At 39.3% G+C, this 26,121-nt stretch overlaps 1 pseudogene; it reads right to left on the bottom strand.

The window, feature by feature from the left end:
- Positions 1-6,978: 6,978 nt before the first annotated feature.
- On the bottom strand, positions 6,979-7,097 carry LOC145410241 (5S ribosomal RNA; annotated as a pseudogene).
- Between the last annotated feature and the right edge of the window lie 19,024 nt (positions 7,098-26,121).

Here is a 26,121-nt window from a genome sequence, read left to right as displayed (position 1 = left end):
TACAGTAAAGAAAAAATATTCACACGATATCAAGGTTCAAAATGTAAATAACGTCACCAAGCCAAGTACTGAAGACAACTTCAAAGGGTATGACAGCACACATAAAAGTACAAAGCCAAGGACTTGAATGGCATAGTCCAATACCCACAAATTAAATATTCACCAAATATCATCCCAGAAAAGTGTGGGTGTAATGCCATATGCATGAATACATAGGCCAAGGACTTCATCCAAAATGTAAGTCAGCTCAGCAAGGCAATTACTGAAGACAACATTAATGGGTGTAAAAAAGTACACACAAAGAATGCATAGCCCAGGACTTGAACAGCAGTCCCATGCAAAGTAAATAAACATATTTCATCAAATAATATCCCTGAGAAGTGTGGGGATAATGGCGTATACTGTACATAAATACATAAACCAAAGACTTGAATGGCATATACAGAAACTCAGTGCAGTCTTACACAGGTGCCAAAAATTTTGCAAATTACATCCCAGATCGTATTACATACATTGGCTAACATAAGTTAACAGATACAATTAATCTGGGGAGACATCAAACAAACTGTACTAAAAAAAAAAAAAAAAAAAAAAGGCATTTACAGTAATAAATTGGACACACACACACACACAAACCAAATGCCCTACTCAGAGACAGGTGTACCTAGTAAGAGGACAGCACAGTGTGGTTATCATCTACAACACCTTCTGCACAAAATCAGTGCAACAAGGCCATTGCATTTTGCCATGGTACACTGCCTTCATTGTTAAAATATGTGCAGAAGGTGTCTCGCACCTCCATGGCATCTCTCGAAGGTCGTCGCCCTAGAGGTTGCAGGTTCTCCATGCCATTGCCCACAGCATTTCGCCACTCTCCTGGAACTACCCTCCTCCCCTGAAAATCCTCTCTGTCTAGTAGCTCAGGTGGGGCATAAATCTGCCTTGACTCTGTGCGGAGGTAATTATGTAATGCTACAGCAGCCAATACAAGTTGGTTCACCCTCTCTGGTGATGTCCTAATTGGCTGCCTGAATATCTGGAATCGACTCACTAGGATTCCAAAAGCATTTTCTGATACTCTTCGTGCTCTTGAAAGCCTATAATTGTGGACTAATTTTTCATCAGATAAATCCCTGCCTGGAAAAGGTTTCATCATATATGTTTTTAGAGGGAATGCATCATCAGCCACAATGACAAATGGTGCACTTAACTCAGAATTAGGTAGATTTGTCGGAGGAGGTAGTCCAAGCTCACCATTTTCCAGCTTCTCCTTCAAAGTGCATTTATTCCAAGCACCTCCATCACTTGCCCTACCATTTGTTCCTACATCAACATACAGGAACCTACATTCAGCATCCACCAAGGCCAAGAGGATTATGCTGAAGTTCCCTTTGTAATCAAAGAATTCTGAGCCAGTATTTGATGGTTTTTCAATCAACACACGCTTCCCATCCACTGCCCCTACACAGAGAGGATAGTTCCACTGTCGACAAAAGTTTGCTGCCACTCTCCTCCATTCTGCCGGTGTCTCTGGGAGCTTCAAGTACCTTGGCTGCAGTGCCCGATATATAGCCGCACAGACACTTGGGATAATACTGGAAATTAGGTTTTGGCTCACCCGGAACTGAAAGCTTAGTGATGTCTGCGATTCTCCTGAAAATGCAAAAAAAAAAAAAAAAATCCAGTTGGCAGTGGACATGGTGTTGTGGAGGTGATCAGTTGAAAACCGGAGTTAGGGCTGAAGGACTGTAAGATTAGGGATTGTATTCTTTGTGACATGGAGGCATTGTAACACCTCCGTCCGTATGCTTAAAGCTAATGAAAGGCCTTTCCTAAGGGTCCTATATCAAAATGGTATTAAATGGCAATAATGAAGAGTATTCATGTTATTTAAAAAAATAATATATAGTAATTTTTGTATTGGAAAAACATTGTCAGTCTGTCCCAAATGAATACAGTAATGGTTTATGTGCCTAGTGATTGAGATCACATGTATGATTTTGCTGATGCCCCAAAATTTATTTAATAGGTTATATGAAGTAAGAGAAAAATGGCAAACAAGCATGTGGTAAAAGTGAAACAGATAATATAAAGCGTTAATCCGTAAGGAGGCACAGGACCACCAAAGAAAAAATAAATAAGTAAAAGGGAAAAAAAAAATCCTTTGAATTGATTTTGTGACTGTAAAGGTGTACAGTACTTTCAAGCAAGAAGAGGATCCATCAATAAGCAAGGAAATTATTATTACACAGGAAAAAACAAATAGGTTAGGATAAGTTTGTTTAGCTTAGCAGAAAATGGGGTAGGTAAGCATAAGACTCAAATGAACATAATGTATGTCATGAATAAAACAGTGCAACTCAAGGGAGACCTAATGATGTAACCAGACCCAATCTAATGTAACCAAAACTCAATCTAAATCCTAACCAAACCTATGAAATGATTTAGAAGTGGTTAACATTAATCACAATAATTGGTTAATTCAAATTTTAATAACAATTCATACCTGTAATATTATAATATATAAATAATAATCAAAATACACAGAATCAAAGTAATTCAACATTACCTGTGGCCAAATAACGAAGTGTTATAGCTAGACGTTCCTGAGGTGTAACTGCTCTCCTCATGTTTGTATCAAGCTTGCTGATAGCAGGTCTCACAAGCTCTAGCAGATAATTGAACTGGTCACGGTCAAGTCGCATCCATCTCCTGAAACTTTCATGATCTTCCAAGGCAAGTTCTTGGACCAGATTTCTATACTGGCTGCTTTCTTCTCTCCGTGCAAGCCATTCTCTCATCCACAATGCCCTTCTTCTCCCCCTCCTTTGTCTTCTTGCTGAGGCTTCTTCCTCTTCTTGCAGGGTTAGGACTGCAACACCCATTGCAAAATTCACAACCTGGTTTACATCCATTGTTGTTGTTGATAAACAAGTCGTCTGCAGCCTGCTAGGGACCTCCCAGTCGCGTGGGGTGAACTCCATAAAGAAGAAGAAGGTGGCCGTGGACGTCCACCGTGTGATAGGGTATGGACGTCCAAGCTCAGTTTGGACGTCCGTTTTGTGCTGCACAAATTGTTCACGGGTCCCCGTGTGATACCCGCTTAAGTTGTATCCAATCATTGAACCATGAGGCTACTCTGTTAATTTTCGTCTGTAGTTATTAAAAATGTGAAGTAATTCTTCTGTATATGGTCGTTTTAAAATCATGTTTAAGACAGGAAGCAGGGAAGTTCAGCATCGTATTTTAGTTTCCCCCCCAAAAAGCATGCATAGAGATGTGGTTAAAGGTTTATTGTCGTGCAGAAAAAGTGAATCTTAGAGGATGCACTCATATGTTCTATACACTTCACTAATAACAATTTAATAGATGACATGAAATAACGATTACTTGATACTGACAACGAATAGCCAACGAACACTGAAGAAGGAAGATGTCATATCTCTCTTTTTACCAGGTGGGTAGTTTGATTAGCATTTTCTACAACTAGTCTACAGTATACAGTATAATGATCTCGCCTGTTTGTGATGATAGAAAGGTGTGTGTGTGAAGATAGGCCCATATGTAGTTGGACAGAGTTGTATATGGGAGGCTGCTGCATTATTTGTGAAGATAAAGCATTATGTGCACGGGTATGGCATAATTTGTGAAGGTATTGCAATACAGCTGTGTGTATGTGAGGGTAAAGTAATATTAAGTGGGGCGGAGCTGTATGTGTCTGAGGATGCAGCATTATCTGTGAAGATATAGCATTATGCGTATGGATATGTCAATGATGTTTATGATTGTACAGCAATGGAGGTGTGTGTGTATGTTAACGTAGAGCAATGTAGCGAGGAAGAGCTTGTGTGTGTGTGTGTGTGTGTGTGTGTGTGTGTGTGTGTGTGTGTGTGTGCGTGTGTGTGTGTGTGTGGCTGCAGCGTTGTTTGTAAAGGTACCGCATTATGTGTGCAGGTATGACATTATTTGTGCGAGCACAGACTTATTTGTGAAGGTATAACATTATGTGTGTGGGTGTGGAATTATTTGTGGATTTATTTGCGAAGGTACAATATTATGTGTGCGGACAAGGCATTACTTGTGTGGTCACAGAATTATTTGTGAAGGTAGAAAAATGTGTTTGTGGTTATAGCATTATTTGTGCTGTAAGGCATTACTTGGCTGATATAGTCATATTTATTGAAGAGATCATTATTATTTGTATGGAAAGGCATGAAAATGCTTGCCAAGTTGTTTGATGTTACGTTTGTCATTGTTTCAGCGACCTGGGTGCCAGGGGAGTTGAATGATAATATGAAAGAGCAGAGAGACGAAGACTGAAGAGAACGTTAATTGAGGTGTTAAATATCTTTGGTACAGAAGTACATGATAGCGCTTGTAATGCAAACAGAAACGAAGAGAACCTGTTCCACAACATACAGGACGAACTAAAGCAGAGAGTAAAGAGATAGAAGAGGAAAACTACCATCTTAGAGAAATCTTTCACTTGGTACTGAAATCTTATCCAGCTCAGAATAACATATAGGAATAAAGCAAACATCAAACAAAGCAAATATAAACACATTGGTGTGGAAATGTAGCACGGGTTTTCACCCTGGCGGACCCTTGAGTCAGTGGCGACTGTGATGTCATGCGTGGTGGAGGCTTATTTTAGCTGTCTACTTGGCTGACCTATTTTACTGGGCCATGGCATACATATACATATATACATGTGCACGCACATACAAGGTGTGAATACACACTCACTTTCATATTTATATACTACTGATCACATTAAGATGAATATCTAATATGTCTTTAAATCTACTTTTGGTTCTGCTTTCGACCGCGATCCTAGGGAGTTTATTCGACTTATTTACGATGGAAAACGTGCATAGAGTTTTTGCTGTGTCAAGATTAGCCCTCCTTGCTTGCAGCTGCTTGCCATTTCCTTGAGTTGTGGTCTTGGTAATAACTTTAAATTGATTGTTTGATTCGATATTACTAAAACTGTGAGTATCTTAAAGATTTCAATTAGCTGACCCCTGATTTTTCGTTTCCTAAGAGTGAATAAATGCAGTTCCTTAAATCTTTCGAGATATGGTGTCCAAAATTGAGCCCCAAACTCGAAGTGTGGCCTAACTATGATTTTATAGCGGGATCAAAATATTTTGCGTTTAAAGGTAAAATGCTTTTCGGTGAATCTTAGGACTTTGTTGTTGTTTTTTTCGAGGCAAGGATACACAGACTGGAAAATTAGAGATCATTGTTCACCGGAGCGAACGAGACGAGTGGCCACGTCCTTTTTTGGTCACTTTTCTACCATATCTACATAAAAAGCTCTCCATTTTTTTGGGTTCATTGATTCATTCACATCTAGTAATATATGATTAAGTAAAATTTCCATCTTGCTATATGAGCGTGTAAAAATTCTGCATAGGAGGTAAAAGTGAGATGAAATCATTCTTTACAGACCATTTTTGCTAAGATTTAAATTGGACATTGCTCTGAGCTTGGTACTGAAGAAGAAACGTCAAAAGTAAAACATTCAGGCCACCAGGCAGCTATAAGCTGCGATATTTTTAAGGTCTGGTAAAACTCTGAAAAAAACAAAAAATCACTGGTAAAAGTGGGGTAATATCCTTATTTAATGACCAATTTTGACTGAAGATTACTCTGAGCTTGGCACTGATGAAAAATGTCAAAAGTAAATAATTAGGCCACAGGGTGGGGCAAAAAGCTGATATATTTTGAGAGTTTGCTAAGATAAATTAAAGAATCACCACTAAAAGTGGGATGAAATCCTTATTTGTGGACTAATTTTGCTCAGATTTTAAGTGGATATTCCTCTTGGCTTGGCACATACGGGAAATGTCTAAATAAATTCAGGTCACTAGGTGGCGGAATGTGCTTAGAATATTATATTTTGAAAGATAACAAAAATTCCTGCAAAAATCACCAGTAAAGGGGTGGAAAAAATCCTTATTTATGGACGAATCCTGTTTGGATTTGGACTATTAGGTTGGCACAAAGGGACATTTATGGAAGTGTTGACAAATTTGACCGCTAGGTGTTGCAGAAGCTGTTTCGGGGTTATAAGTTGGCAAAAATTTCAAGGCACGAGGTGACCACCATCTTGTCTTGAAAGTAGATGTGTTGAAGTTGTTAAGATGGTGGCCACCTTGCTCTGATGACCACCGTTCCATCCCATGGACGCCTTCACTTGTCTGAAATTATTATTCCTAAATCATCAATTTGTAAGGACTTTCTAATTAAATTATGCGGCCTTGCATTTCAAAACTGTACATTATAATTTTGTCCCACATTGCAGTACGTGGCATTTACTTACACTGAAGGGCATTTGTCATTTTTATTGACCATTCAGCAATTTCTTTAAGGTCATTTTGAAGACTATTTCTGTCGTTTTCAGTTAACACAGTATTGCCGATTTTTTCTTTCATCCGAGAATTTATAAATGACCATCAATATCCTTAAAGTATATTATGAACTAAACTGGTCTCAACTGTGGTCCCTCAGGAACACCACTAGTCACGGAGACCAAATCTGACTCGTCTCCAACTGTTACAACACATTGTTTTCTGTCACTTAGTCAGCCACCTATTCATCTCAGCATGTTTCCGTCAATTCCTAGTAATTTTACCTTTCTCATTCATTTACTATATGGCACTTCGCCAAAGGCTTTCTGGTAATACAAGATGATTATATCTAAGCACCTGGTACTGTGATTAATTGTAGTACGCTCATCATAAACCTGACTAGATTTGTGAGACATGATCTCCGAGACCAAAAGCCATGCTTACTGTTGTTGATAACGTTATTAGATTCTAGGAAATAAACAGTCCTATCTATTATTAATTTTTTCATTTTCATTCATTGCCAGACGCCATGTATCCCAAACGGGGTGGCCAACGGCTTAGAGTTAATTGTTTTACAGGGAGGGGCACTAATCCTCCACCAACCCCACTTGACACGTAGGGATGCCAACAGCATCTGGTGTTCCCAGGCGGTCACCCATCCAAGTAATAACCAGACCCAACGTTGCTTAACTTCGCTGATCGGACGGGAAGCGGTGTACTCAACGTGGTATTATTAATGATTCAATGATTTTTTCCCATGACAGAGGTTGAAGCTAATTCGCCTGTAGATACCTGGTTCATCTCTACTGTCTTTTTCATGTAAAGGAGTTACGTTGGCTAGTCTCCAATCTTCTGGTCACTTTCCTTGTAGACATTTATTAAAACTAAATGTATGGGGATCACACATTACTTCTGCTACATTTTTAAAATATTCTAGAGTAAATACTGTCTGGACGAGGGATTTGTTACTATTCATTTCATTACTATTCATTTAAGCAATTTAAGTTTTTGTCAGTACTGTACTGCTAATATGCATATTACTTAATACGTTGTGATAGAATCCAAGATGGCCGATGTACGAATTTTCTGTTTTTGAAACTTAAAATCCTTTCTATCTTCTTTACTTTAACAGATAGGTTTACAGGTCGTAAGGAAGTGGAATGTAGTCTCTCTGGGATCCGTTTAACTTTCCTTCCAGTAGAGTTGTATTGCTTCGTAACATACTCGCTAGCGCAACTTCTAAGTAAAGTATGGAGGTGATTTTTTTTTTTTATTCCTCGGCTAGTATCTGCTTTAAACCACACTGGTTTGTGCTAGCCTTTTTCCTAACTTGTATGATCGGTACATGCTTTGCTTTGAGCAGACGTGAGTACTGTATGTGCTAAAATTTTGCCCATGCCATTTTCATCGTTCAATCTATCTAGACGTTCAGATAGTGAAGTAAGGGCGTTACTAAGGCCATCAAAATCGCGTTTATACAGTGTGGCGCCTTTGTTTCACTTTTTTTGTATGTTAAAGGTTCACTGCAACTCTTATGAAATTAATGGTCGCCTGAAACTAAGTGTTCACCAACAATTAGGGTTGATATCGAATTTCCGTCTGTGGTAATACGATAATTTGTAAGATATTACCCCTCTTTTGTCGGTCCTGTGGCACACTGATACAAGGTATTCTCAGTTAAATCCGTCATCCGTTTGTCACGTCATTACTCCTACCAGTGACTGTATGCCGGGTAACTATTGGCGAGTTAAAGTAGCTAGTTATTAACGTTTCGTCCCCATCTAGAATTCCCGAAGATGTTATATAAGCTAACTATATTTTCCTCTACATTTTAAGGACAGCAGTGACAGACCATGACAACATTTACATTTATATATTCTTAACTGAATATCTACATAGTTTCAGCACCATTATTAAGTACTTAGTACAAAGGAGTACACAAGAAAGAAAACAACAACAGACCTGTTGATGCTTAGTGCAGAGAAGGTTATAAGTAACAAAACCTTACTATCAGTTACAGACAAGGCTAGAACAGCAGGAAGACTCCATCCACCTACCCACAAAACTCTCCAGCCGAAGCTGGCAGGAAGTAGCTGGCAGCATAAATAAGTTCTCATGGAAAAAACATAGAAAAGATGGAAAGGAAATCGAATTTTACACGGTCTGTCTGAAAAGTCAGGTAACATTAAATCAACAATATTTATCAGTGTTATTCTGCAGGTTGTATCATCCAGGCTTTGAAGAAATAGTTATACACACTACAGAAATGTATTATTCAGGAGTAAACATACTTAGCTGGAGGTTTGACGACAGATCTTATCCAATCGCGGTTAGTACTGTATCACAGTACCTATAGCATAATTTGAGCCATTAGCTGTGAAATATTTTTCATCGGTATCTATATTATTGTGTCCTTTGCCTATTTGGATACTTTAAATCTCCTCGTAACTTTCCTTTACCTAACGTAAAAATATTGAGGGCTTCTAAACGCTATTCGTGTGTTTCATGTCTCAACCTAGATCATCTTTGTCACCCTTCGTTGCACTCTCTCAAGTTCCTCTATATATTTCTTGCAATTAGCAGACCATAATTGGACACAATAATCTAACTGTGGGGAAACTAGCGAATTATACAATTGAGGATGAAGTCTTCTGATTTATATTCGAATGCTTTACCAATGAATCCTATTAGTATGTTAGCTTTCTTAACGGACTAAGTTTACTTTGTTCCTGTAATTCCCAATAATTCGTGTCCATGACTGACATTATCTAACTAAATATTGTTCATTGTGTAACTAGCTTTTTCAATTTTATTTCCAATGTTTAGCATTTTGCATTTACAAATATTAAAATCCATCTGCCTTGTCTGGGCCCAATTAAACAATTGATCGTCACTCTGAATTGCCTGCGCCTGGAAAGATGTATCTGTTCTGTTTCCAACTTTAGTATCATCAGCAAATTTGGCATAATACAAAAGAAACCACCATTCATAACACTTGTATATAATAAAAACAAAATATAGACCAATACTGAACCATATGGCACTCTGCGTGTAACATTATTCCAGTTTGACTCTGCCATTTGTTACAACTCTCTGTTTACGTCCTGTAAGCCAATTGTCGATCCACCAGAACATTATTGCCTCTGAACCCGTGCCCCTTCAAATTCTGAAGTAGTCTTTTATGAGGAACACTATCAAGCATTTTTTTTTTTTTTTTTTGAAAATCCAAATAGAGAGTGTCAGCGGATCTGGACTCATTATAAATAACGAATGTATCACAGAAGAAATCCAAGAGATTTATAAGGCAAGAGCAATTATTCTCAGAACGGTTATGTGAATCGCTGCTGAGATTATTCATCTGTGAGTGATTAACAACCTTGATCTGACAATAGTTTCCAACAAGTTGCACACCACTGACGTTAAGCTTATCAGTCAATAATTATCCTGTTGCAATTTGTTGCATTTTCAAAATAACTGAGTTACATTTGCTTGTTTTCATTCATGAGGAACCTTGCTATTTTTAATTTTTTATTGAGTATCTCAGTTAATGGCTTATATTCTTCATTCACTGCATCCTTTAGAACATGGGAAAATGTTTTATCTTGCACCTTTGTCTTATTCACTTTAAGTTTACAATTAGCAAGTCGAACATCATTCTCACCATCAGTGATAATGCTGATTTTGCAACATTTTTCTAGGACAACAGGAAAAGTGGGAGGAATGGAGTCTGTATTTTCATCTGTAAATACCGACGCAAAGGAAGTTGAGTTTTTTAGCAATCTCCTTTTCATCATCTTTATGCCCTTCGTTATATGTAACTGGTGGGCTAATTGTTCATACTATTACTGCCCACCGTCATCTCTACTCACACACACACACACACACACACACAAACACACACAAAGAGGAATTGGGAATACTAAAAGAGAAGAGGGAGGAGGTAAAAACAAAGAATGAGGGAAGATCAGAAGAAGAGAAGAGTACTTTTTTTTACAATGAAATTGGACTGCAGGTAAGAAAGTGGTACATAACCAACAGGGAACAGAAAGGAGGAAGGCAGTAGACTTAAGTCATGGCTAGTATGTAATCAAGGAGGTTAGGTTGATGTACTCAAATGTAGATGGAATGGTGTCTAAATTATTAGAGATAGAAGACTATATCAAAGAAAAGGAACCACACATTATCTGCCTAACTGAAACAAAATTAACCCCAAAGATATCAAACGATACCCTAAAATTTGAGGAATACAATATACGGAGAAGAGACAGAAATTTAGGAAAGGGAGGAGGAGCTATGATCTTAATCTGCCGCGTGCCAGTGCCGTTTTAAAACGGTCTAACATAATTCCGCGGCCAGTGCCAGTGCCGTTTTAAAACAGTTTAAAATAAAATAGTTCACTGTGACCATATTTTTCAAGAGTCGTGGGTAAAAATTGGCATGTATGTATGGTAACTGTTCCTCTACCATCCCCAAGGCTGTCAAGGCCATACACTCACTCGCTCCCCCCCTCACACTCGCTCTGCCTCGCTCTGCCTGTGTGGCTCACCCAGTGCTGTACATAGTGAAGGCATTTTGTCAATATTTTCATGTAAGTGTAAGTTGTAAATATTTTCTTGTAAGTGTAAGGACTACATAATGAAGTTAAGTTGTAAATACCTTATTGTAAGTGCCAGGACTGTATATAAAGAAGTCAGGTTGTACCCATCTTCAAGTAAGTGAAAGATAATGCATTCACAGTGAAAAAGACAAGCAAATTGTGATAGATGTTGAAGTAATAAGTAATCAGAATAGTGTACTGCACATTGCTATACCTTTCCAGCATAAATACCTGAGTATACCTTACACAGAAAACGGCTTTCTCTCACCTACGTGGTGAGTGTGAGAGAGCGGCTATACCTGTATACGAGTATGCAGGACTCAATAAAGCCCATTTCCGAGCCTTGGTGAGCATTTTAATGGTGAAATTCATTGTTTCCGCATCAAAATCTATCATTTAAGCCAAAAAAAAAAGGTCGAAAAATGGCCGGCACTGGGGGGACCCACAGGGTTAAAAATAGCTGGCATGTGGCAGGTTAACAAAGAAAAGTCTGCAAATCAAAGAAATAAAACTAGATATACCCTCACAAGTGGAATTGATTGCATTTGAAATTAACACATATGAAGGGAACTTAATTGTGGCAGATTTATACATGCCACCTAAAACAAACACCTGGGAAAGAGGCGAATATGAAGTCATGGCAGAAAGTACAATTCAGAGTTTAAGAACAGTATTACATAGAATGGAAGAGAAATCTGAAAGAACTGTATTAAATGGAGACTTCAGTTCAAATATAAATTGGAATCCTCTTCATGTAAAAAGCCATGAAAGCAGTTGGAACCAAAAGCTCTTCGATCTTGTGCAGGAATTCTTCCTAACACAGCATGTAAAGGAAACCACCAGAAAAAGAGGATTTGATGATCCATCCGTACTAGATTATATATTTACCAGGCAAGAAAATGAAACTAACAGTATACTATACCACCTCCCGTTCGGCAAAAGCGACCATGTAGTATTAAATTGTGCCTTTTGAATTGTATATCACGTTACCAGCAATGAGAGTTACAAAAAGAGTCTAAATTACAAAAATGGCAATTATCATGACCTGAAGAAGTACTTCTTAGAAACTGATTGGGAAAAGAAATTTAGAGGACAAGATATAAATATTATGTACTGAAAATTCTGTGATCTTTATGAAACAGGAGTTCAAAATTACATCCCACAGCACAAAGGAACAGAAATGAAAATAAAGAAATGGTTTAATACAGAGTGTAAAGAAGCAAAAGAAAAAAAGAGACTTGCTGTTGAATAGATACATAAGACACAACAGTGAGAGGGCATATAACAACTATGAACAGGCAAGAAATGATTATACAAAGATAAGGAGGGAGGCCCAGAGACCGTTTGAGGAGGACATTGTAAATAAAACTAGTGATCAACCTAAGCTTTTTGTCAGTTACATCCGAAGTAAAACCGAAGTTAAAGATAAAATACGGTCCATAACGGATGAGGGGATCATCTATACACAAGAGAAAGATATTTGTGAAGACTAAATAAACACTTTCAATCAGTTTTTACAAAAGAAAGAAATTTTGAGAGAGATGATATGGAATATGCATGCCCACACGTATCACCAGATATACAAATATCAAAAAAAGCTGTACAGGAAGAGTTATGTAAATTAGATAAAGGAAAAGCAAATGGTCCTGACGGAATATCAGGTTGGGTGCAACATGAATGTGCAGAAGAGCTAAGCAGACCATTGTATATTTAAGGAATCATTAGGTCAAGGTAAACTTACTGACATTTGGAAGAAAGCAAACATTGTTCGCCTATTCAAGAAAGGGAATACACAGGATCCATTCAATTATCGACCACTATCACTGACCAGTGTTGTAAGATACTAGAAAAGCTGATAAGGGAAGTTTGGGTAACACATCTAGAAGAACACGGTATGATGACAGAGGGGCAGTTCGGTTTTAGGAAGGGTAAATCATGTGTTACTAATCTGTTAAGCTACTATGGCAGAGTTACAGAAACGTTACAGAAAAGAGAAGGATGGGTAAACAGTATCTATTTAGATTTTAGGAAAGCATTTGACAGAGTACTGCACCAAAGACTTTTATGGAAACTGTACCATCAAGGAGGTATCCAAGGCAATCTCTACTGTTGGATGCAGGATTTTCTGAGAAAAAGGGAAATGAGAACAATATTAAGGGGAAATTATTCATCATGGAGGGAAGTGACCAGCAGAGTGCCACAGAGCTCAGTGCTGGGACCAATTTTGTTTTTAATATATATATATATATATATATATATATATATATATATATATATATATATATATATATAAAGACATAGACAGTAACATTGGAGATGGAATCTATCTAAATATGTTTGCGGATGATGCAAAAATTCAAAGGAAAATTACACAGATTCTTGCAAAGAGCTGCACAAGGAATTACACAAGCTTCAAGAATGGAGCAATAAATGGCAAATGGAAGTTAATGTAGATAAGTGTCATGTAATTAAATTTGGTAAAAGTGTGAGAAGACCAGATTGGGATTATAAGTTCGGAAGATCAACCCTACACGTATCAGAAAGGAAGAAGGACCAAGGAGTAATTATCAACAACAGACTATCTCTAGATGATCACATCAGTGAGAAGGTACAGTCGCCAAACTCTCCACCTGGGCCACCTAGCCGCGAGAGGTGGGTAACGGATGCTGGCAACAGTGTATTTGTTTGTTCGTTTGTACATGTTCGACGAAAGTTCGGATCATCAACTCTCGTCTTCCGTAGTGAACCTCAGTCAGAGTTCATCCCAATATTCGGTAGACAATTTTTAGCCGGAAAAATTTCAAAGGAACTTCTTGAAAGTATTGGATAATGCGAGTGTTGAAAACAGCAAGTAAAATAATCTAAAAAAATCGCATCTTTACATATATTACATATTTATAAACGTATTCATTTACATTATTATATGATAAACCCATGGCTCATCACTTAATCATTACGTGGATCACTGTGCTTGCAATGCAAACACGGCTATTGTTTTAACAGTTGATATATATTAAATATGTGAAACAGTACTGTGGATGACGTGGTAATTAACGCTTCCGCCAGCCGATCCGTGTGACGTGGTTCCACCCCAGTTAGAAGAGATGGGTTTCTCCTATTAAATACCAAGCCCTTATCTTATGACCTAGTCTTAGTAGCAGGCAGTCAGCAACCAAAATCACATATCCTCGCACCCCGGGCCTCGGTGACGGGCGCTAAAGCGCCTAGGGTCATGGGATTAAAAAAAAAAAAAAAAAAAAAAAGTGTTCCAGCCTGTAATGATAATTTTATGTTCGTTATGTTGCATTTACCAATCACATAAGTAAGATGACAGGCAATGGTGATATAAATGTCCCAGCTATTCATGAATCAGTAGCAATTGTGCTTCAAATGACTGGAAGCTTTTGCATACTGTGATGTAACGGTGGAGTCTTCATCTTGCTATAATGTGAGATAATGTTGTTTGGTGAAGACTCGATGAGCGTGTAAATGTGTGACCTCACACAAAAGCGGCACTGCTCACAATCAATTTTCCGTGTAATGTGTAATTCAGTCATGTGAAATGACTATAAAGGTGTGCTGTTATGACCTTAGGCATATGAAATATGATACGGTAAGTCATTTCATAGCTGAAATAATAGCCACATTCCGCAGCAGTATAAATAAACTCTTTGCCTGTTGAGGTGACGCTGTTTTAACATACCTCTTCGTGGTGCACCACAGAACACATAAAAACATCTACCTAAAGTACTACCAACGAGGAAATAAGCAACCGTTAACAATATCTGAACATCATTCTAACGTATACTGGTCAGTGTCATTCATGATGTGAATATGGAAGGTATCTTACTTGTAACTTGACATAGATGTTAGGTAACTGCATTCCTCTTCAACCTATACTGATAGTGGTATCAAGTGATAACCCTGTGAAATGGAATTACTGATATAAGGAGAGAGTGAGAGAGAGAGAGAGAGGCTTGAAGCGATTCCAGTATATAGTGCATTAACATGTTATGGTAACAATGTAAAAACAACATAGAAAATAAAATGTTTAGTGTTGTTAAGAATGCAATATTTAGTAGAATGCTAATGGATCTCAAAGACTAGTTCGGCAATTATTATCACTGGCGGTATGAATAACGTAACCCCCCTCCCCTCGTCCGGCGCCTGCCCTGGTCTTCACTATGCCAAGCTCCTTCCTTAAGCAACTCTCTCACCAGCTCGACCAGTTGCAGGAAACCGGTCGCATGGAATTGTTCCGTGCCATAGGTTGCACGGACCAAGGCCAAATAAGTATAGTATAATATATATTATTGTATTATATAGAAGAGTATATATCTATATCATATTATATATATTACCTTATATAATTAATAATCATATTTATTTGGCCTTGGTCAGTGCGACCCATGGCACACAGTTTTCCGTGCGACCAGTTTCATGCAACTGGCTGAGCCGATGGGAGAGCCGCCTTACTCCTGAGACATTTTTCTCTCCACCCAACAACGTACCCAGCCATCTATGGGATGAACTCTGATTCTGACTGAGGTTCACTACAGACGAAGAGAGTTGATGATCCGAACTTTCGTCGAGCATGTACGCAAGAACAAACAGATACTGTTGCCAGCACCCGTTACCCACCTCTCGCGGCTGGGTGGCCCAGGTGGAAAGTTTGGCGACTGTACGTGATGTGTATACATTGCTTGCTAATATGAGAAGAGCATTCACATATATAAATGAAGATATGTTGAGGAAGATAATAACATTATTCATCAGACCAATCCTGGAGTATGCATCAGTAGTCTGGAATCCTCATCTCAATAAACACAGACAAGACTAAAAAATTACAAAGTGCTGCCACAAGATGGGTACCGTACTCACACACTATATTTTTCACAACAACAAAGTGTTGTGAAAAAAAAATAGTGTTTGAGTACTGTATATGAGTATATGTTAGTGAGTAAATGTATACATTACTGAACGATACAGTATGGTGTTTTATATCCTTTTTTTTTTTTTTTCATTCATTAGGAAGATCATTGATTATTCATTTGTGAAATGTATCAGTTTCATAACAATTCAGTTAAAAATTAAGGCAGGGGAATGAAATGATTGTCATCATTTGTCGATGCCGCACAAATCACTAAGTGAGGAATGTACGGAGCGTGAGGTCTGGGCGGGCGAGAATAAAATGATAGGAAACTGTTCACTCAGAGCGGCCAGGCGTGATGAACGACTAATGTTATTCCGTATGCCATAAAAATTTTTCTAATATAGCTAGAAGTGTAATTTTTTTACGAAATGGATTGCAGATAAGTGCTCTACAATATTTTATAATCATTGCCAAAGAGGTCATTGAATAAATATGTGAATGATACATTGTGGTAATACCTTTTTTTTCGTTCATTAGGAAGATCAAACAACAAATTGTTGTGAAAAAAATACAGCAAATTATATGGTTGGACTCAACCTACGTCGAAAGAGTGTGAGCTGTTGATTTCACTTGGACAAATCCTGAGTCAAAAGAGTGCCAGCGGGTGGATTTCACTAGGGCGAATCCTGCATCTAAAGAGTGTGAGCGGTCGGATTCTTCACCGAGCCCCCGTGTATGAAAGGGTTCATGTTTATCAGTTTGCTTCTTTGTCGCCGTATAGATAGGGTAATTATCTGTGGATTTTAAATGGGATTTGGTGTATAGTCCAACACCCCCTCCTAGATGTCCATTATTTCTACATTTGTAATGAACTTTATTCGAGTCAGACTGATATGATGATAGTAAATCCCTGTAACATGAATCAAAGTGTGTTTCTGTCAATGTTATTATATGGGAAACTTCATTATTCGGGAGTTACTTAAGACTGTAAGAAGAGAGGATTACTGCAGTAGGCTAGGTGGCCCAAGCTAGGCAGCTTCTACAAGAGTGAATAAATTGCTAGAATAGGACAAGGATAGCAAAGAAAAGGCTCTCCTCCACCTACCAAACCCTCTAACCGAAGCTGGCAGGAAAAAGTCAGAAGTAACACCACGCAGTTTTAAAAATAATGGCGTTGATATATTATAGGAAAGTGTGAAAGGAGGAAAGAGACGATTGTAGTGAAACCTGAAAAGGAAAATGAATGAATTAGTACTGTTATTGGGGGACTTTTTATCTGCCACATGCTTATCTAGCCTATGCTTGAAATTCTCAATGGTAGGGGCAGCAACCAAATTATTTGGTTGCCTATTCGATTCGTCCGCTACGCTGTTGGCAAACCAATATCTACCTGTTTCATTACTAAAACGGATTATACCTGGTTTGAATCCATTACTTCTAGTTCTGTTCTGTATGTTCTCATCAGCACCTTATTAATGTCTCCATTATTTATTCCCTTCATCCACCTACACACCTCAGTTAAATATCCTCTTACTCTATGCCTTTTTAGTGAGTGCAGATTTAGTCTTTTCAATTTGTCTTCGTATGAAAGGATCCGTTCATCATGTATCATTTTTCTCATTCTTCTCAGTACACTTTCTAACGAATCCATGTCCAGTCTGTAGTAGGAACAACAAAATTGCTTGCATAGTCTAAACATGGCCTTACTAATGTTAGACAAAGTTGCTGTATTACTTTAGATGTCCTAGTGATCGTGCTTCGAGAAATAAATCGCAAGACTCTACTTGCTTTAATTCTCACATTAATTCACTGTTGCCTTGGTTTGAGGTCTTTAATAACCATAACTCCTAGATCTCTTTCGCATTCCAGTTAATTAATTTCTTTCTTATTTTAGCGGTTTTTAATACCTCCGATGGTTTTGCCCACGATAAGCGCTTTGCACTTTTCCACATTAAATTCCATTTGCCAATCATTAGATAACTTGTACCGGTACAATATATCCAGGTCCTTTTCTTAGGTTAACACAGCCGACAGTTGAGTTTATGAGAAGCTCTGTTTTTGTTCCATCGGCAAATTTGCTAAAAGTGCTAGTGATTCCTAAGTCTAGATCACGTATCCATCTATCTATCTGTCTATCTGTTTATATCTATCTATGTCTATCTATCTATCTATCCATATATATTACTTGAACTTATTTTATTCTCCAATTCATTCCTCAATGACATTTCCTTACTTTAAGCAGATTAATTTATTGGAAGATGATACACATACTTCCAGAGATTAAATAAAACCATCCAAGATTAATACCTTACACGACAACATTACTTGCTTGAGAAACGGAAAGACATATTCACAAAAAAAAAAAAAAAAAAAATTGCGGTCAGCTGAGTTTCATTCAAATCATAACCTCAGTACATCACACATTTCTCAGTTACCTTTTACTTTTTCTATCAATCTATCTATCTATTGCCAGACGTCTCAATCCCGTTTGGGGTGGCCACAAGCAAATCGCCTCCACGTCGCCCTGTCCCCCGCCATTTCACTGTCCTGCTCCCCACTCACACCCCCCTCGCTCATATACCTCTCCACCCCATCCCTCCATCTCATCCTCGGCCTCCCCCTCCCTTTCCCCCCCTCCACCTCACTCACATACACTCTCTTCATCAGTCTTTCACCCTCCATCCTCTCCACATGGCCAAACCACCTCAGTGTGTTCCTCCTAACTCTTACTATCACATCCACATCCACACCACAACGCTCCTTTATATCCTCATTCGTCAGCCTGTCTCTCCATGTGACTCCACAGGCTCCTCTTAAATAAATAATTTCCACTGCTCTCACTCTTGACTTGTGTCCTTCCAACAACGTCCAAGCTTCACTTCCATGCGTTAGAGTTGGTATCACAATACTGTCATGTAGTAACTTTTTCACTTCCATGCTCACTTCCCTGTTTCTTATCACTGCTTTCAAGGAACCAACAACCTTTCTTCCCTGCTGTACCCTTTCAAGCACTTCACCCTCCAAACCTCCATCCTTACTCATCACACTACCCAAGTACTTAAACGTACTCACATTTTCCAATTTCTCACCATCCAACCTCGCTGTACATTCACTGACTTCACCTCTCTCAAAGACCATCACTTTACTCTTCACTACATTCACCTTTAGATTCCGTTTCTTACACACTCTCCCAAACTCATCCACCAAGCCTTGCAGCTCTCCTTCGTCTTCACTCAACAATACAGTATCATCTGCAAACAACAGTACAGGGAGTTTCCAAACACTATCCTCTTTCACCAGGGCCACTCCAACATCCACTACCCTACCCTGCACCTCTTCCATCACCCCATCCATGTACAGATTGAACAACCATGGAGACATGACACATCCCTGTTTCAACCCAACCTTCAAACAGAAAAATTCACTTAGTTCACCATTCACACGCACTGCAGCCTTAGCACCATCATACATACTCTTCACAGCATTCAACAATTTCCCATCTACTCCATATATTCTTAATACTTTCCACAATCCTTGTCTATCCACCCTGTCATATGCTTTCTCCAAATCCATGAAAGCTGCATACAGCTTATTTCCCTTCTCTAGAAACTTTTCCACTAAAGATCAAAGAATGAATATCTGATCCACACAACCTTTTCCCTTCCTAAAGCCTCCCTGTTCTTCTCCAACTAATTCCTCTGTTCTTTCTCTAACTCTGTCAATAAGTATCCTACCATATACTTTTCCTATTATACTAAGAAGACAAATGCCCCTATGATTACCACACACTTCTTCTTCCCCTTTTCTTTTGTACAAGGGAATAATTATACCTGACTTCTAGTCCTCCGGGACTCTACCTTCCTCCCAGGCCAATCTGCACATCTTCCACATCCATTCTACTACTATCTCTCCCCCATGCTTCAGCATTTCACAACACACTACATCAATTCCTGGGGCTTTCCCCAATTTAACTTATCTTCATTGCTTCCACAACTTCCATCCTAGTGATTTCTTCCTGTCTTCTCACCTCCCTCCTTCTCCCAGCCATTCCCCAGCCACTTATACTCGCATTACTTCCATCCTCTATGTTCAACAATTCCTTAAAGTGTTCTCTCCATCTGCTCACTTTTTCTCCCTTCTCCACTAGTAATCTACCATTTTTATCTTTCACTCCCCTGCTAACCTCACTTCCACCCTGTCTTACTCTCTTCACCTCTTTCCAGAACATTTTCTTAGTCCCTCCACTTCACACTCAAATTCCTTCCAAATTCCTCATCCACTCTCTTCTTACTCTCTCTTACTTTCTACATATAACTCTCTCTTCCTCCTCTCAACTTCTTCCACGCCCCTATTTCTCATCCATTCATTGTATGCTTTCTTCTTTTGTGCCACAGCCTGTCTCACCTCTTCAGTCCACCACGCTGTTCCTTGCACCCCCCTTCATCTTCTCTTCCTCCCACACACCACATCACATGCTGTGCATATTTCTTCTGTACATATCCTGCACACACCTTCCACGTCCCCTGTCTGCTCTAATTCATATTTGCCCAATCGTTCCTCCACTTCTCTCTTGTACTCTGCCTTTTTCTTATCCTCTTGTAACCATTTTACTCTCCTTGCAACTACTCCTTCCTCCCGTCTTTCCCTTCTTCTATTTCTCCATCTTGCTTGGATCCTAATTCTGGCCACCACGAAGCAGTGGTCAGAAAGTCCACCCCCCCAACCTCTATAAGCTCTTCCATCCATTACATATCTTCGCATCCTTTCATCCACACACACATAATCAATCATTGCCTTCCTTTCATTATTTCACCACCCACCCTTCTCATCACTCGCCATGTATAGCTGTGGATCACCAACCCCCTCCCAGCACAAATGTCCACTAACGCACTGCCATTCTCATCTATCTCAGCAGGCACACCCCACTCACCAACTGTTCCATCCACCTTCACATTTCCTACTTTCTACTTTTTAAAATATGGCAACCCCTCCCTCCCTTAAACATTTCTTTTGAGAGATGCATCGTGTCCTACATTTATTGGTAAGAATCCTGCAATCAGCGTGTATTATTTCATTAGTGATATCCATCTGCACTCACAAAGGACTTTCAACAGACAGTGCCCAAATTGGTTACCTTCGCAGCCAAGTAGATGATGATAACTCCCAAGTAGATCTCTTGTATGACTTTTTTTTTTTTTTTTTTAAGTTTACTCCCTTTGATGAATGCTGTAAGTCCTTTTTTCTTTTTTTTTTTTTACCCACATGAAATCAGGATGCTTGATGAGCGTAGTTCATCTCTTTCGAACAAAATACGCTCTTAGAAGCGGCATCGGTGTCAGCAGCAATAGAAATGGAAACCTCAGAGATACTACGAAACAGTCTCGGGGCGGAAACTGATAGAGAAAACCAGTTTAACACTAAATAATGTAGCATCGTTATTTAGTTATCTCAGATTCTTCAATCGTCTTGGTAAGGATGAATTGCATACAGCTTTAGAGGTTCAGTTTTCTCCAAGGGATGACATAACCATGATAGCTGTACAGACAGAAGAGATAATTGGTATCATACCTTCTCAAACAGTGCATACAGTTCAGTTACTAGCTCAGCACCACAGTCCTTGCGGTCACAAGGTCAAGGATACATGTCACATAACGTTCACCAGGCCGCGTCACGTTCAAAACTTTCATCACAAAGCAGTTCGTTTCATAAACCAGCAAGATCTACAAACAGATCTAAGATAGTTTGTTGGTACTGTGAATGAACAGGTCATCGCGAAGCTCATTTTGAGACTAGGAGATGAACGAGGACACAGGCGTGATAGTAGATTACTTTCACAATCATTCAGGAAAAGTAATGTACTCATCATAAAAGCCATTACCATTCCATTTGCGAATGCCGTGCCTTTTGCCAATATACAGTTGGGGGAAACCCCGCACCAGAACCAACAGAATACTCCATAACGACACAAAATTCATAGCTCCTAATTTGGCAACTTGACCCACTGACTCATTTAGATGTAGTTATTTAGGTATTGTGAAAGAGTCCCTAGATAATTGTTTATGGACTCTGGGACTATGGTGAACTTAATATCTGAGTCCTCCCTAAACAGTATTAAGTGGTAAGATCAAACGGGTCTGGATCCTTGAGCCGCCTGACATTTGTCTCTGTGGTGCTGACACAGAGGCAAGGTAATTCTTGAGGTACAATTCGATGACTCAACACGTGGATGTGAAACTAGCTGTAACAAAATAGTGCACAATTCTGTTGTTGCACGAATTCACAAAAGCCTCTGTCTGTATTGTAGGTCTGAAAGAAGAAGTGAATGTATTTACCTTAGCTGAGGCCTGTTGTGTGAACAGTTTAACATACAAAACAGCACTGTGTTCCGTGTTGGAGGATAATTTGTTATCTTTACTCATTAAATGTTACAAATGCTCCACTAAAACTTAAAAGCGGTACAATAACTAGCGATTTTCTGGTGTACCGATCGGCCATAAAGGTGTGTCAGGACATGCCATTCTCTGTAACTGCCAAGGATGATGGTGATTTACTTATATATACCATCGGAAACTCTACGGATTCTGCTACGACTCCTTTAGCTGATCTCACCTTTCAAGTACATCCGGGCGAGTTCCCTAAATATAAACGACTAATTAATCTTTTGCAGATATATAGAGATGTTGTGGCCTTACCTGGTGAACCTGTGGGTAAGACCAGTATGACTGAATATACTACTGAATTGATTTCCAGTACTCAGCCAATTTATGTCCTGACATACAGATTACCCCAAAGCCTGTGAAAAAAAACTGACAAGATATTACAGGATATGCTAAATAGGGTCATTATTGAACACTCCATCAGTCCATGGAATAGTCCGCTTTTCCGAGTCCCCAAGAAAGGTGAATTTAACCCGTCACGTCCCGAGGTTTTCCGCACCTCTGACATGCCCCAGTCCCGAGGTATTTTCGATTTTTTTTTTTTTGGCTAAAACCTTCGCTTTTGGTGAGAAACATCGAAAATTCATAGAGAAATTGCTCACCTGAGGTTTAAAATACTCAATCCAGGTAGGAGTTCCTCCTTACCTGACTGGGTTTTCTAACATGCTGGCACCAAAGAAAACGAGTTCTATGGGAAGGTAACTATTTTATCCACTCATAAACAGTATTTATTTATCTACTTGGTACGAATTTATATGTAGTATGAGAGTATATTGGTTTTCAAGCAGTAATAAAGGCATTATAAGCATTGTTTCACTCACTAACGAATCACCATACCTGACCTTTTTTTGCCACATTACCTGATCATTATTTCTGACTGTTTCTTCTTCTAATGCTATGTAAACATTGTCCTCCACATTGTCATCGATTGGGGAATCACTCTGGCCCTGAATATCTTTACTGGCCAGGTCACTGGTAACAGGTGAATTGCCGAGACAATGGCGTGAGGGGGGGAGGGGGAAGGTTATGCAGTGTAAGGCATTGTCCCTGCTTGGCATCTTGTAGAGGAATAGAGGAAGGTGTCCCGTGTATACCTACGAAAAATCACGCGCGAAAATTGAAAATTGTGCAAATTAGGGACCTTGCAATTGCACGACGTATCGGTACGTCGCCGGGACTGGCAAATGCAAATCGTTGCAACGGGACGGGGCGTGTTAAACCCATAATTGACTACCATCAAGTAAACTCTGTCATTTACGTGACTGATTCTCATTACCACCATTAACAGATTTATTGGAACCACTTTGCGAGAATAAAATTTTTTTCACTTCCCTTGACTTACTTAGTGGCTACTGGCAAGTAGAACTGGAAAAGTCATCTCGCCCCATGACTGCATTCAGTACCCCTTCTTGCCACTATCATATCAAAGACTTCCCTTTGGTCTTAGAAATGCCCCATCAGTATTCATGAGGCTTATCCATTCTGGATTCAGTGGTATAATCGGTCATTCTGGTTTTGCTTATCTAGATGACATCATTATTGTGAATAAATCAATCCCTGAACATTTTGCTAAACTACAGCAAATTTTTTATCGCCTCCAAATGGCAGGTCCAGAGGTTAAGCTTAGTACATGCAGTTGTCTGTGCAAGGGAATTAAATTTCTTGGATATGTGGTTGACGCTGAAAGAATTCATACCTCAGAGGAAAATGTTGAGGTGGTTTCTAGCTTACCAGAACCTACCAGTACTGATAATGTAAGGAGTTTCCTTGGACTGAGTAGCTGCTATCTGCGATTTATTAAAGGTTATGGACTGATCGCCGAACGTCTGACCAATTTTTTTAAAGGAAAATGAACCCTTTGTTTGGACCGATGACAAGTCTCACCCCTCTGGAACACTTAATACAGTAATTATCAATCCCACAAATTTGAAGTGTTGCAACCATCTTTCTAGGACTGTTTTGCTTGTTATTCAGCTCTTCTATGGCTAATCGAACAGGGTATATATTGTGTTTGATTGGCCTATAGATGGTTTTAATAGACTTGAAGAACCCATGTTGGTAGTTAATATCAATTTCAGCAGCTCTTTTGCTTACTTAGTCCACCATTTGTTCTCCATGGCATGCAGTTTTCTCTAGGTTTCACTCCTGAGATTATGAAATTCAGTTTTTAGGGTTAAGGAGCTAAAAAAAAAATAAAATAAATAAGCGTAGGATGAGCCAGCCAGTTACTGTGTGCCTTTTCTTCATTACAAGAAGGTCATGTATGCCCTCAGCATTGTCGTCGAACCAGTCTTTCTGGCGGCAAGTGCCTCAGATTTCTTCTGCAATGTTTTGGAGCAGTGTCTTATTGTCGAGCCACTGTGCGTCCAGATTTATTGCATTTTTGTTTGGCTCAAGTGGTGGGCATTGAGAGAGACTGTCTGTAATACTGCTGCTGTGGAAAGTGTTATAAATTGCCACATCTTTCAAGCTACTACAGAGTAGTTTCTTGGTGGATTTGTGTGGTGGATTTGTGAGCATATGACTAGAAACGTTTTGGTGACTATAAGGTTTTGGTCTGTTAAGCACTCAGCACTTCTCATAGCTCGGGTTATAAGAATATCTCTTCGATCTCGCTTCCTTGCAATGACATGGTTAGTTAGGAGCCAACGTCTAGATTGTACGTGCATCCTCACGGTCATGTGGTTAATCTTAGATTGAAAAATGGTGTTGGTGATGGCCAGACGGTGTGCTAAACATGTGGAAAACAGTCTAAGGCCAATGTTGTTCTTGTTACCAACACCATGGCAGCTTTGACAGAGGTGATTATCTTATCCTACTCTGGCATGAAAATATCCAAGCAGGATCATTTTGTCATCAGGTTGTGTTGAGCGGGTGGTAGCATCCAGAGAGTCATAAAAGAAATCTTTGACAGTGTCCTCAAAATCAAACGTTGGAGCAAAAGCACTGATGAGTGTTGCACATTGGCCTTTAGAGAGTGGTTTGCACCAAGACATCAGGCTCTCTGATATAGCCATAGGTATTTCTTGGATATTCTGTGGTAACTTACTTCAGACTGCAAAGCCGCTACCATGGTTTCTTCTTACATTGTCTGGGATTCCCTCCAGAAACAGGTATACTCTTCTCCTGCTTCTGTTTGGTTACCCTCTCGTGCGAGGCAAGTCTCAGACATGGCAGCAATGTCCATTTTATATCTTTTCAGGTGATGGGCAATAAGAGCAGTTCTACAGTGTAATCATGTGTCGTGGTCAGTATTAAGCGAGGTTCGAATTTTCCAAGTAGGAAGAGTCAGAGGGCTTCTTTTGGTTTTTCAACTGTAGTGTGTGATGCCTGGACAGATGCGATTATCTGTCCAGGTGATGCAGAGCAGCAAATGTTTATTTACCTTTTCTAAACCCCTCCTCATCAGGGATTAGCAGTTGGGCATCCATTTCCAGCTGTTTAGTCACACTGGACGCTGCCGAATACATGACCTACTGTACTCCTGCCATCATGCAAGTGACCATTGTGCCAAAGCAGTTTTGTGTGCAGGACTCAAGCTAGTAACTTCCAGTCATATCCATGACCTTTCACTCTCCCTATCCTGTCATCATAGTTTTGATTAATGAATGAAATGGGAGGTCAGTATAGCAGTGAGCAAGCACAATGAATGGATGTGGTTTGATGGTCAGGGTGCAGTCTTTACCATTACATGACTTGGTCCTTCTCAGCCAGTGATGGTGACGTGAAGATTCACGAGGACCATCCACTGAGCAGGGTTGCAGGAGTCTGCCGGGAGCTTTGTCTCTCGATCCCTGCCTTCCGTGGTACTCCAGTCACGGATTTTTCCTTTGTGGTTTACTTCCTTTGCTCCCAATG

This window comes from Coenobita brevimanus, chromosome 84 (assembly GCF_032717465.1).
Source record: "Coenobita brevimanus isolate Jiangsu-jjx chromosome 84, ASM3271746v2, whole genome shotgun sequence".
In the NCBI taxonomy this organism is placed as follows: domain Eukaryota; kingdom Metazoa; phylum Arthropoda; class Malacostraca; order Decapoda; family Coenobitidae; genus Coenobita; species Coenobita brevimanus.
Note: the sequence above shows the minus strand (reverse complement) of the source record. Positions and strands in the feature narration are given on the sequence as shown.